The following is a 13,233-nucleotide window of genomic DNA, read 5'->3' as shown; positions in this document are numbered from 1 at the left end:
AATGTAACTTACTTTAAATGCCTGCTGAAACAGAAAGGTCTTCATAATGTAATTTATATGCTGCTTAGTGTCAAGAGAGGCTTCTAAGCTGTTTACAAAGTGAAAACCAGTTAAAATATAAACATTCATATATTATTTGCACAAGAAAACAATCCCATTAAGACAGCAGAGCAATTAAAGCAGTTAAACAATTAAATCTGTTATGCACAGTCAACATTCTGCTGATTAGTGTGACTTAAGAAACACCTAATTTTTTGCTGGATTGTGGTCACTCTTTGATGTTGTTATTCCTACAGTGACATTAAAACAATATTTTAACCTGGTGTAGAAATTAAAAACCTGTACACATATTGGAAGTGGCAAGAAATAGGCCACAGCTAATATATTTGTACATTAAATTAAGAATGGTACACTTAAAAAAGCAGGGCCAATAATTATCAAGGAATTGCTGCCTGTTATAAAGCTGTTGATCTATTGTGCTCAGAACAGAAATCTACAGCCTCCATGCTGTTTGTGAGGATTTTTTTGGGCGGAGGGAAAAGCCTGCCAAATCCATACCCAAAGCCAGAGTATATAAACAGTTCACTGACAACCTTCTCCCCAAGAACGAGCAAATGATATAGATTTCAGAGATAAAAACATCTGAATAAAATATACCTCGTATGCAAATGACAAGAACACATTTGGAATCAGATGGAAGATTGAAAGTTTTTTTTCCAGAGTGAACAACTGTAAGATTAAATATGAATCACTCTTTCTATCTCACAAAACCTGCAAATATTGTTCAGCTTTTATTAGTGTGCGGCAATAACAGGGGAACAGGACAATTCATGCTGGGAGCTACACTGGTGATAATTCTTAGAACTGCACAGTATCTCTCTGTTCTCTACAATGTCAAGGCTGAAAACCACAGTAAGGAATGAAAAGAACACTGTTTCCACATAGCAGAAAGAAGAAAAGAAGAGACTCAGAAGGTGGGCAGGCTTGGGTGGTAAGGATTAACTATCTGTTTTAGTATAGCCTTTCCCCCCCCTTCTTCTTCTTCTTCTTCTTCTTCTTCTTCTTCTTCTTCTTCTTCTTCTTCTTCTTTTTAAAAAAGACATTTATATTCAAAATAAACACTCCGGTTCAGCTAAAGTTAGTTGTGACATGCAGCACAATTTTACTGAGGAATAAGTTCCATTTAATTCATTAGAATTTACTCCCAAGTAAGTGTGCATAGAATTGCAGGCTAACTTTGACTGGCAACAATGGTATTAAATTTAGTCACAAATTATTAGTCTCACCGGCTTCAATGGGGCTGATTTAGTTGGCTTGAGACAAAGCAAATATTCACTTTGCATGTTGAAACAGCTAGATTGCCATACTTTGAGAATGTTGGTGAATATCTTTATATCCAGTAATACTCTCTCTCTCTCTCTCTCTCTCTCTCTCTCTCTCTCTGCGTATGTTATCCAAGAGCAACTCCTCCAATACCAGCTAACTCAATCCCTAAGATTTGGGGGGTATGGGGTTTTGTTGATGACTGCTACTAGGTTACATGAATCAGGGATATATGGCACAGACCTCTCTGTGGTGGCCCCCTCACTTTGGAACACCCACCTGGAGCTGAGTTTGTTATCCCTTTTTTGCATTTAGTTGATAGAGATTCTGTTACTTTAATGCCAAATGATTCCTGTGTTTGAATGGTTTTGTTATTTTATAGATAGTAATGGTTATTTTTGTGTGTTTTATTTATTTGTTATACATGCATGTTTTATCTTTTATTGTACATCATATCTGTGCTCCTTCTGAAGGAAGTGTGATTTTTAAACTTAATAAATAAATAAATAAATAAATAAATAACAACAAGAAGTGTTTTTTGCTTATTTTTTGGGTGGCCTGTTATTTCTGACAGAGAATGGGGAGATTCAGATTTAAATATAAATTGAATCATGCTTCTCTCCCATCCCTACTGACACTAAATTATAATAGTTGCTGTTATTATTATTATTATTTTGTGTTTATGTACCTCCTTTCCTCCTTTAGTTAACAGATTTCTAAACTACCTTTCAGGATAAATTAACCTCCCAAGTTGGTTTATAAATTCATTCCCCGCATCATTTGCTATCTTCTATAAAGGAGTTACAGTTTGAAATTTAATTTGTAAAATTAATGTAGGATATTAATAACAAAAACTTGTGATTGAGCCAATCAGCTTTCTTTGGATCAACCAACTGAGCTGTTGACTGATGTCACAGCTAAATCTGAATCTAATTTATTTTTATTTCTTTAAGAACAGATTTCATAGAAACAGCAGTCTACTCATTTCATTTTTGTAGAGAAAGTCCAATTCATATAATGAGAAATGTTAGGCTCACATCTACTAAAATGTTACTATGCTGCACATAAAATTTCTAGAGAATATGAGCTGGAGCACAATGCCCTATCTTTGTATCTATTTTAAGTTACAGCAGCTACATAATTCTTTTAAATGCTCCTACAATATTTTTGTGATTTCTCATATAGGTTCTAATGCACCTGAATTGATTTTCTCCTTTGGCTTGCTTCAGGCCAAAACAATGTGAACTGAGCTAAAGATGACCACAACCCCAACTTTCTACAGTAAGTATATCTCTATTTATAAAGCATACATCATAAACATATACTGCAAGTCTTTCCAGAGGGGGGAAAAGTGCATAAAATAAAATCTGCAAAATAAAACGACATTTTAAAAAAGAGATTGCGGCAATATGAGTTGAAACACCTCCAGTTAAATGAATACATAATATATATTACATATAAAACCTATTAATCCAATTTAACAACATTCAATGCATTTATGCTAAGAAACAGCTAAAAAGCACTAAATGGAATTTACAGAGATGAATAAAAAGCACAATTACCAACTAGACTTGGGAGATTCCAGTTGGTAAATGAGTCTGTGAAATTGCCTTCTGTTAAAAAAGAGTATTAATGGCTATGTTAGCACTTGACTAATATTTTATGGTGCAGACTGTTGCTAAATTAAACCCTTTGTGTGTCTTCCTACAGAGACACTTAGTTATAGTTAGAACGGTTGTTTCCTGTTAAATACCTTTAAGAGTTTGCTGTGGGCTGAAAGCCTTGCCTCAGCTTTTCTGTATGTTGTAACTGTGTACATGTTACCTTTCCTACCTGCTGAGAAGATTCAGGTGGTAAAATGTCACAGAACCTTAGTATTATTGGGGTGAACAAAGCATCCAGGCCCTGCTTGCTGTGAAGAACCCTGACACACATGCAACGCTCCACATACACATCACTGCAGTGTCTGTATAGCAGGATGGGAACCTGTTGCCCTCTAGACATTCTTGGACTCCAGCTCCAGCCAGTGTTCAGAGATAATGGGGGCTATAGTTCAACACCATCTGAAAGGCTGTATGCTCCCCATCTCTGATGTATAGAGAGATGTATTACCTCATCCGTCTTCCAATGTGGATGTGAATAGACACCAGCATCTATCCTTGTAGGCCACATGCCATGTATGGTTAGTGGTTTATCTGAAGTGAGACAAACCATGAGCCTGTATTTGAAAGCAAAACTAGGTATTAGTGCAGCAGGACCAGGAGAGAAGTGAAACGGCCAAGATCTTTGCTATGAATACCTGTACAATTGCATATTCATGCTTAGCCATGGTTTGGCTTAGCGTTGCATGTGAATCAGGTCAAACTCCTCAAACCATAGCAGTACCATATTCTGACATTTTCTCAGTATGTAGGAAAAAATCCTCTTGTCATAAATCACAAGAGATACGTACCATAAAAGTTTGTCTTGCAATTAGCACACCTTTATTCTAGTACAATGCAAGTCTGTGTGGAGCACTTTGTCTCAATCAAAATGACAGCATATAAAGATGTTGGGTGAACACTGCATGATTGATTATTAAACAAGCATAGTGTAACATGTGTAAGCTTTCATAAATGCTTGTTCGCTAGCATGCATTTATGCCTATCAGCAATAGCTGAAGTCAGGTAGTAGGATAAAGCTTTCAAGAAGAAGGAAAAGTTGCTATTGTGGTGTAAGAAGACTTGAAGCACCATATGAAAATGATTATAGAAGGGAAGCGGCTTTGATATAATCATTGATATAATCCACATCAACCATTGATTTAAATAGAATGTGCAGTTTGTATATGATTCGAGGTTTTTTGTACTTCAACAACTCTATTCTGATTTGTAGACAGACAAATGGACAGTGGACCCTTTGGAGGACTTGGCTTCTGTTGCTGTCTGGATAAATAAATGATTCCTCCATTGAAATGATCTGGGAAGCCTGCATGTGTCAGATATCCATGTGCATCTGGATCTTTTGGATTGGTCCATTTATCTTCTACAAGACATTCTGCCTGCAGTAATGCAGTACAAAGAGAACACATTATATTTTCTGTGTGTTTTGACCAGGCTCACAAGAAGCATTTCCTCTTGGATCGCTTCAGTGGTAATTTAATAAAGACCCCAACCCAGAAATTGGCTTGACGGATGCTTAATTCGATATAATTTTCATTCTCATACATATATATATATATATATATAGAGAGAGAGAGAGAGAGTGTTAAAGTTAATGGTTTGCTACAGGAAGATGGGGGACGCGGGTGGCGCTGTGGGCTAAAGCCTCAGCGCCTAGGGCTTGCCGATCGAAAGGTCGGCGGTTCGAATCCCCGCGGCGGGGTGCGCTCCCGCTGCTCGGTCCCAGCGCCTGCCAACCTAGCAGTTCGAAAGCACCCCCGGGGGCAAGTAGATAAATAGGTACCGCTTACCAGCGGGAAGGTAAACGGCGTTCCGTGTGCGGCTCTGGCTCGCCAGAGCAGCGTTGTCACGCTGGCCACGTGACCCGGAAGTGTCTCCGGACAGCGCTGGCCCCCGGCCTATAGATGTGAGATGGGCGCACAAACCCCAGAGTCTGTCAAGACTGGCCCGCTCGGGCAGGGGTACCTTTACCTTTACCTTTACAGGAAGATGAACAACAAACAGAAAATTCCACTGGCTGTTGTATATGATACCTGACTCACAGAAGGAGGAAAATCCACAGTAATGTACTGAGTCATCATTGCTAACAGAAGCATAGCTCTTTTACAGCAGCAGTGAGATTGGTTTCAACTGGAGAAACGCAGCGGGCGGTTTGCAGAGTGATCCTCGAGCATGCTGGGGAAATGATCCCTGGTGTACGGCCAACTGCAGTTTGTAACATCAGAAGTACTGCCTCTTTGAGCATCTGCAGCACGAGTTACAAACAGATTACAAGAAGTGTGTACGCTCCAAGCTGCTGTTACATGAACCATATCTTCTGTATAGCCCAGAGCAGAAGAATTAAATTGTGCAATTCTAATTAGAAACAGAATTAATGCTGTCTACTGAGGATGGAAGGAAGTGAAATAAGCTAGTTAACGACAAGCAGGCTCTTTGGGATTTTATAGGCTTTACCTACACACTGGAGTTGCACCGATCCGAGGGTGCATCGTTGAGGTAACCCCTGAGATATTTCGAGCCGAGTCATGACATGAACACTATCGACTGGGTTTGTTAGGAGTGACATGGTCAAATAATATTGTTGCATAATATTCTTTGTAGCCTGCACTGTGTGTTTGCAATGTATCCTGGTCCCAAAATGATGACTGGTATGATTAAGAGGTGGCCCTACTGATTGTTTATCTCATTAGGATGATTTATATAGTATTTTTATATACATTCATAACAATGACATAATGTCGTGAAGGCATGAATATGCAATGACAACGAGATGCAACTAAAATAATGGATCCATAAAAATAACATTTTATTGTGAAAGAGGATGTGGACCCCTCTCTCTCTAAGGAAGGGGAAAGGGGAAAGAATTTCTGCAGGGAAGCCAAACTCTCCATTTCTTAACCTTATCAGGAGGAGCTGAATGAGTTATTTGTCATTGTGAAAGATTCTTAATGCCTCCTTTATCTGCATATGAATATTCCCTATATATTATTAGGCTCACAAATGCTCCTACTAAATTATTGAGTAAAATACAATATATATAAAACAATGACCCTTTTTTAGGAGTACAGACTTTAAACATGTATATGCATCTGTGCAAATAACTTTCTATTTATTCAGTGATCTTACATGAGTTTTTGCAGCAAACATGCAGACTTTTAAAAATATTTATTGCATCATGGGTGTGTGAGTGATAATAATGGGATCAGAACAGACATGGAGGGGAAATTTAACCCTTTCTTCCTTTGCTGCTGTGTGAAGAAAAAGCTTTCCTCTTGGAGCTAAATTTAGCTTGGGGCAGGGGGCGGAATTGCCTATTGGCACCAAAAGATATTTCCCTTGGGCTGCAAATTGCAGCTTCAGAGAGGCATCTTTTGTCCAAACTTTAGCATGGAGAGATGGAATTTAACTTTCCCTCTCTAACTGAATAGTCCTGAGGCTGTTTGGGCTTCCCCACACCTGCTTCTTGCATAACCAAAGAACTGCATGCTATTTGTATTTAGGCAATTCTCATCAAGTCTAGGTTGACCTTTAGTTATTTGAAGGATGGCTGTGTACTGAGGAAAATGTATCATTTTCATGCTCAGAATTTTACTTTTCTTTTCTGTTGGAATGCTAGGGTGTCCAGTCTATGTTTTATATTTCACCAGGGTCTGGAATAATTTCGGCCTTCCACAAAGCTCTAGAGACCAGGCCCTGAGGCAGCGGAAGACCATTTTCTGGTGGGCTTTAGTCATGCCTGGTGTTTATTTGAGTTTGTTCTAAAGTCACCATACTATGTGCACAGAGTACATCTTATAACTATTACTTCACATTCTCTGGAGCAAGAGATTGCTGAAGACATTTTCCAGCCTGAGGAGGGTTAACAAATGGTGCCCCCCTCCCAAAGTTAAGATGCACAGTACCAGAGGCCAGCCAAGTTATTTCAGCACCTGAGGCAGTAGATCCCACAAGTACCCCTCTCCCGTCATGACAGTAAAGTACAATACAGTGGTACCTCGGGTTACAGACGCTTCAGGTTACAGACACTTCAGGTTATAGACTCCGCTAACCCAGAAATAGTACCTCGGGTTAAGAACTTTGCTTCAGGATGAGAACAGAAATTGCACGGTGGTGGTGTGGCAGCAGCGGGGCCCCCATTAGCTAAAGTGGTATCTCAGGTTAAGAACAGTTTCAGGTTAAGAACGGACCTCTGGAACGAATTAAGTTATTAACCCGAGGTACCATTGTCATACATTAAATACTTGACAATTTGCTGGCCTTTCATTACCCCCCAAATCAGCTGCCTGAGACCTAATTATGGCCTAAGAACATAAGAATAACTCTGCTGGATCATGCCATCATGCTTCTTTCACAGTGGCCAGGCCCAAACAGTGGCAAGCAGGACCTGAGCACTCTCCCTGTGTAATGGGAGGGCCACCTCTGTCAGAAATGCAGCCTTGACCCTGGAAGTACCGGTACATTAGGTTGTTAAATGCAGATTAAATCCTATCTGAACAAACCCAGAATAAGTCCAACCATCTGATGACTACCAGGAGTTTTGAAGTTAAGATGAAAATGGCTGTAAGCATTTGTTCTTGCCTAAAGGCAACCCAATTGATCTCAAGGCAGGGCGAGACCGCCTACTCCATGTAGCAAAGTAAATTCATTGGTAGCTACATTTGTTGCTTCCTCATTGCTCCTCTTCTGTCAGCCAAGGAATGACTCCAAGACACAGTTCTTCACAAGGTATTTTTGTGTGTGTGTAATGCTCCTTGCCCCTAAGACTGTGAGATGCCCAAGAGTTGTATACCCATTTGAACATCAACCTGCCCATTTGAATGTACTGTTTGTCACTGCTGACATGGCTCCCTCCATATGTAAGTCCTGGGACAATTTGCCCTGAAAAGCATCCCTGAAAAAGGACTCAACAGAAAAGGCTGTTGGTTGACTTTGTTCTGGACCAGCAAGGCAGTTGTGACCCACAAAGTGACGCTAATCTTCAGTTTGGGAAGTAATGCAATAAATAATAAGGAAGTGTGTGGCAAGGCACCCAATGACTGAGTCGCATTTTCAGTTTGGGTGATCTGATCCACAACAGTATAATATAATTTTCAATAATAAAGATCCTTTGAGCAATAAAATGATAAAAAACCTTATATGGCCATTAGCTGCTAATGGAACAAGTTGAATGGGGACAGTAAATCCATAGTACGTACCCAACATTTGTATTATAGTATATTGATAATGAATCATAGAATACCTATTTGAACCATCAGTATTCTTCTGTTTGCCCAAATATGCATTATTTGTACATTTCTATACCCATGTGTGCATATGTATATTTAAGTTATAAACTAAATAATGGGCTTTACTCTGATTTCAGATTTTTAACACTCTGATGCACTTCTTCATTCTTCCCATCAATTTAGTCTTGGTGTTTTTCTACATCCCTGAATTAAGTCAATAATGTCAATTACTTACCATAAGCATAGTAAATACCATTCTAATACAAGTTATTTGCAATGTGACTTCCTCATCTGTATGCATTATTGTGCTAGGAAAATGAAATGAAACCCTTGATTTGGAATCTGAAACAGAAGTAATGATCCTGTTTACTGATTGACTGAAGTTGGGTTTTTTAGTTCCCGTTTAATAGCAGAAACAGAATGAAACATTCAAATAAAACAGTGTGTGTTTAACTTATTTAAGGAAGCATTCATTTATATACCCAAGTCATGCCATAAACGCTGTCCCTTTTCATGGTGGTAATAATTCTACATATTTAATAATATAACAAACTCACTTTAACAGAAAAGTGTCAATTTTATTATTATTTACTAAATGAAGTTCATTTTCAAATACTGTTTTGGCTCTTGTTTAGGAGTAGATGTACAATTGAGAATGCATGGCTATAAATGAGAGTTGTTTTAAAACAGGAGATGGCATATGTTGAAAATGGGCTAGAGGTAATGTCTTGGTGATTAGGCCATATATGTGTCATAAAGTCAGAGAAGCAGAAGAGGTCCCTTTTAATTCTGTAGTGCTTATAAGAACCACTTTACATTTCAGCACCTTGTAGCAAGCCATATACTAAGCTATTTATTTTGCACCCTACTGATTACTCTGTAGCTGTGGTCAATTAAACCATACTGTTGTTCTAGCTATGGTTTCTGGGAGGCTAGTCTTCGGATCGTTACTTAATGCTAAGCAATACCTAATTAGAGGCGGTTATTGCTAAAATAACCTAATTGTTGGCTATTGTTTCTGTTCTGCTGATGATGGTAGCTAGCTTTGATTCCACCTGCTAAGCTTCTGAAAATCTTAATGCCTTTTCCCTTTTCACAATTTCACTTTTATTGTAGAAGATCTACAAAGCTTTCATAATTCCCCTCCTTCAAACATTTTCTTGAGGTTGTGGGGAGTATTCCCCCCCCCAAGGAATAGCACCACTAAGTTTTATGCAGATGTGTTCAACTATGACTGTAACATGTAGCTTGTTGCTGTGTATTGCATCAATCTGTGGTCACATTTGTTCATATTGGAACTTCAGTCCAAAACATATAGGTTGCTCTATAATGCTCAGCAATAGAGCATATGCTTTATGTTCAAAAGGTCCAAGGCCCAATCTCTGGCGACCACAGATAGGGTTGCCTGTAACCCACTGCCAAGAATGTAGACTACACTGAACTATGCATTGAACTATATTGCAATAGTCTGGTGGTATAAGGCAATGTTCTATCTTCCTACCATAGCCACAGAAGTGGAGTCAATTTAAATGACTTTGTGGTAGCTCAAAACATTGTTAGTCTAGTGTTATACGCTGTGATTTTATGGTGGTGCAGTAGCTTTTGCATCTGCTCAGATGCTTAATTCATGGCCACTACCGGGGCAAGATATAAGCATTTCTATTTAAAAAGTCAAACTTTATGTTATCCCTTGGCAAAGATAATAGGAAATAAGTGCCAGAATGAAATCTTTTCATTAGTACAATATGATAAAAGAAACAATTAATGATAGGACTGAGGTAGCCTCCAAGTTCAACAAATCCAACTCTTTGCAGAATGTTGGCTTTCACTATGATTGGGGTTTTTTTTTTGGATAGTGGTTGTTTATTTATTAAATGCATTCTGAAGGTAAGATTTGACAACTATCTTTGTTAGCATCAGTTATTGCTCACCTTTATAAAGTCACTAGCCCAGGCATAGGCAAACTCGGCCCTCCAGATGTTTTGGGACTACAACTCCCATCACCCCTGACCACTGGTCCTTTTAGCTTAGGATGATAGGAGTTGTAGTCCCAAAACATCTGGAGGGCCGAGTTTGGGGATGCCTGGTTTAGAGGTTTTATTACAATCAAGCAGTACATAAATGTTGCAAAACTAACAATTTGCGGACTTTTCATTAACTTCAGAATCATCTAAGATAGATGTCTCACACTTCCTAAAGATAGGGCCAGCACTATGAGAGAAATGGGTTGCTCCTCATGTAAATGTTTGCCATACGTCAGATTCAGATACTCCTGAAACATCATGAATAATAATAATAATATTATTTATTTATTTATTTATTTATTTATTTATTTATTTATTTATTTTATATACCGCCCTATACCCAGAGGTCTCAGGGCGGTTCACTGAACAAAATAAAAATATAAAACCACAAAATTTATAATCAAAATACAAACAACAACCCAATTACCCCCATACATATATAGATATATAGTATTCTTATTTATTTGTTTGTTTAATCAGAAAAGAGTGTTAAACATTGAATTTTTCAACCAGTTGTACTTATTTTAACTTAAACCAGAGTCTTCTGATAGCCTGGATAAACAGCTAAATATGTGTTACATTTTTTCCCTCCCAGTACCTGTATTTTTCAAACACATAGACATAAACAGCAAACTTTTTGAAGTTATTTATGTACTGTGGTATTCAGTTTCAACTAAAGTAAATAACTAGAACATGCCCCACCCCCGCAACTAGGAGTAACTAACTCTTGTTCAGGGCCCAGTGACAACTGTAATGGGTAATTTACAGCCTACAACAAGGCTTTGGGATTAAATAACAGTTGGTCTTGTAAACCAACAGGCTTCAGTGAAAACACAAGTAATTTGTTTATTGTCTTCTTTCAGTTTCCCAATTACAATTGATCTCTGTTTAGCAGCCTAGTGTTGCTAATTGTTAGGGAAAGGAGGAAATGCCTTAATCTTTATAGGCATCTTGTAGCCTAGGGTTTGACTTCATAATTCACCATGTCAATCTCACTAAAGCAAAGATAAATGGAATGCACATCCTTGGAAACTTGTACCTTAACACATGCTTGGAAATTAATGTATCAGCTGTAAATGCTAGATTGGGTAGCCAAGGTAAATCACTGAAACCTGCGTTGGCACTGGGCTTTGCAATATTGATAATCAAGAAATCTAAGCATAGTTCATTCAGAAAATCTCAGTGATTTCTATAAAACATGCCCTGTCGTTTGCTTAGGATCACAGCTATGGTTTGTGGTATTCTCCAGCTTGTTATCTATTTAAATTCTACTGGTGATCATTAATCAGCTTTCTATTTCTTACTATTTTTTGAAAGGCCTGGTCAGCCATAACTTGAAAGGGAATGATTCACCAAACGTTTAAGCCCCATTACGTTGCTTTTGATGAAATGTTAGTGGTGACTGACCATTGCAGAATTAGCCCCTCCAGGCATTGTCTGATGGTGTGGGCAGGAACAGAACTGTGCTATCCAGACCTGCCCCCAATATTAGTGCACCCTCTGGCCATGACCTAGAAGTATGAACATAAGGCACCACCAGTGCTCTTTTCCTGGGGTATGCAGGGGTACTCATACCCCTAAACAGTTTGTGTATCTAAGTTTGGCCTCATTGAGGGGCAGCATTTCAATATGAGTAGGGAAATGAGAGTAGCCCTAAACATTTTTAAAGAAAAAAAGCACTGGGCACCACTATGTGCTTAGGATGTTCTGTGTGACTGGTGAGGCTCTCAGTCACATGGAAGCCCAATAGCAGCTCTTTCATACATTCAGGTAGTGAACTTCAGGCTTGGGGCAATTACAACCCTCCAGAACTCTCTATCTTGGTCCTCATGACTTTCCTCAGGCCATGCCCCCTGTTCAAGCAATATTTTCACATGCATTAAAATATATATCTATGATGTATGTTACAGTGGTAACTCGGGTTACATACGCTTCAGGTTACATACGCTTCAGGTTACAGACTCCGCTCACCCAGAAATAGTGCTTCAGGTTAAGAACTTTGCTTCAGGATGAGAACAGAAATCGTGCTCTGGCGGCGCAGCAGCAGCAGGAGGCCCCATTAGCTAAAGTGGTGCTTCAGGTTAAGAACAGTTTCAGGTTAAGAACGGAGCTCCGGAACGAATTAAGTACTTAACCCGAGGTACCACTGTATACATTAGCAGATACAGTGGTACCCCGCAAGACGAATGCCTCGCAAGACGGAAAACCCGCAAGACGAAAGGGTTTTCTGTTTTGGAGGCGCTTCGCAAGACGAATTTCCCTATGGGCTTGCTTCGCAAGACGAAAGCCCATAGGGAAATCTCCGGGGACCTGTTTTAAATTGCTGGCGGTCGGGAGCAAAGACTTTCGCCCACAGCCGGCCTTCAGAAGAGGTCCTGGACCTCTTCTGAAGGCTGGCGGGGGGCAAAAGTCTTTGCTCCCCCCCGCCTGCCTTCCCGGGACAGCGGAGACTTCTCTGCTGTCCCGGGGAGATCTTAAAATGCTGGCGGGCGGGAGCGAAGCGTTTGCTGCCGACCCTCAGCATTTTAAAATCTCCCTGGGACAGCGTTCGCTGCCGACCCCCAGCATTTTAAAATCTCCCCGGGACAGCAGAGAAGTCTCCGCTGCCCCGGGCGATCTTAAAATGCTGGCGGGCGGGAGCGAAGCGTTTGCTGCCGACCCCCAGCATTTTAAAATCTCCCCGGGACAGCGTTCGCTGCCGACCCCCAGCATTTTAAAATCTCCCCGGGACAGCAGAGAAGTCCCGCCCCGCTCTGGATGCCAGCGCAGAGCTGTCTGCCATCCCGGGATCAGCGAAGCGTTCGCTGCCGACCCCCGGGGAGACGGGACACGGGGGGACACGGGGAGATTTTAAAATGCTGGGGGTCGGCAGCGAAGCCCTTGTTCCCCCCCCAGCCCCCCAGCCTTCAGAAGCCCTTGTCCCCCCCCAGCCTTCAGAGGAGGTCGGGGGACAGACTGTCCCTGGACCTGGTCTGAAGGCGGTTTCCCTAGGAACGCATT

General features: G+C 40.2%; 1 long non-coding RNA gene across 1 annotated transcript; it reads left to right on the top strand.

Annotated features, from left to right (window-relative positions):
* The first annotated feature begins 951 nt into the window (after positions 1-951).
* LOC309514334 lies at positions 952-4,463 on the top strand. Its single transcript, XR_014211935.1, has 3 exons — positions 952-991; positions 2,509-2,604; positions 4,198-4,463. It is a non-coding gene; the product is annotated as an uncharacterized lncRNA (long non-coding RNA).
* Positions 4,464-13,233: the final 8,770 nt, after the last annotated feature.

Source organism: Podarcis vaucheri (genome assembly GCF_965113315.1).
Source record: "Podarcis vaucheri genome assembly, chromosome: 11".
NCBI lineage: Eukaryota > Metazoa > Chordata > Lepidosauria > Squamata > Lacertidae > Podarcis > Podarcis vaucheri.
The sequence above is the reverse complement of the archived record's forward strand: the minus strand, read 5'-3'. Positions and strand labels throughout refer to the sequence as shown.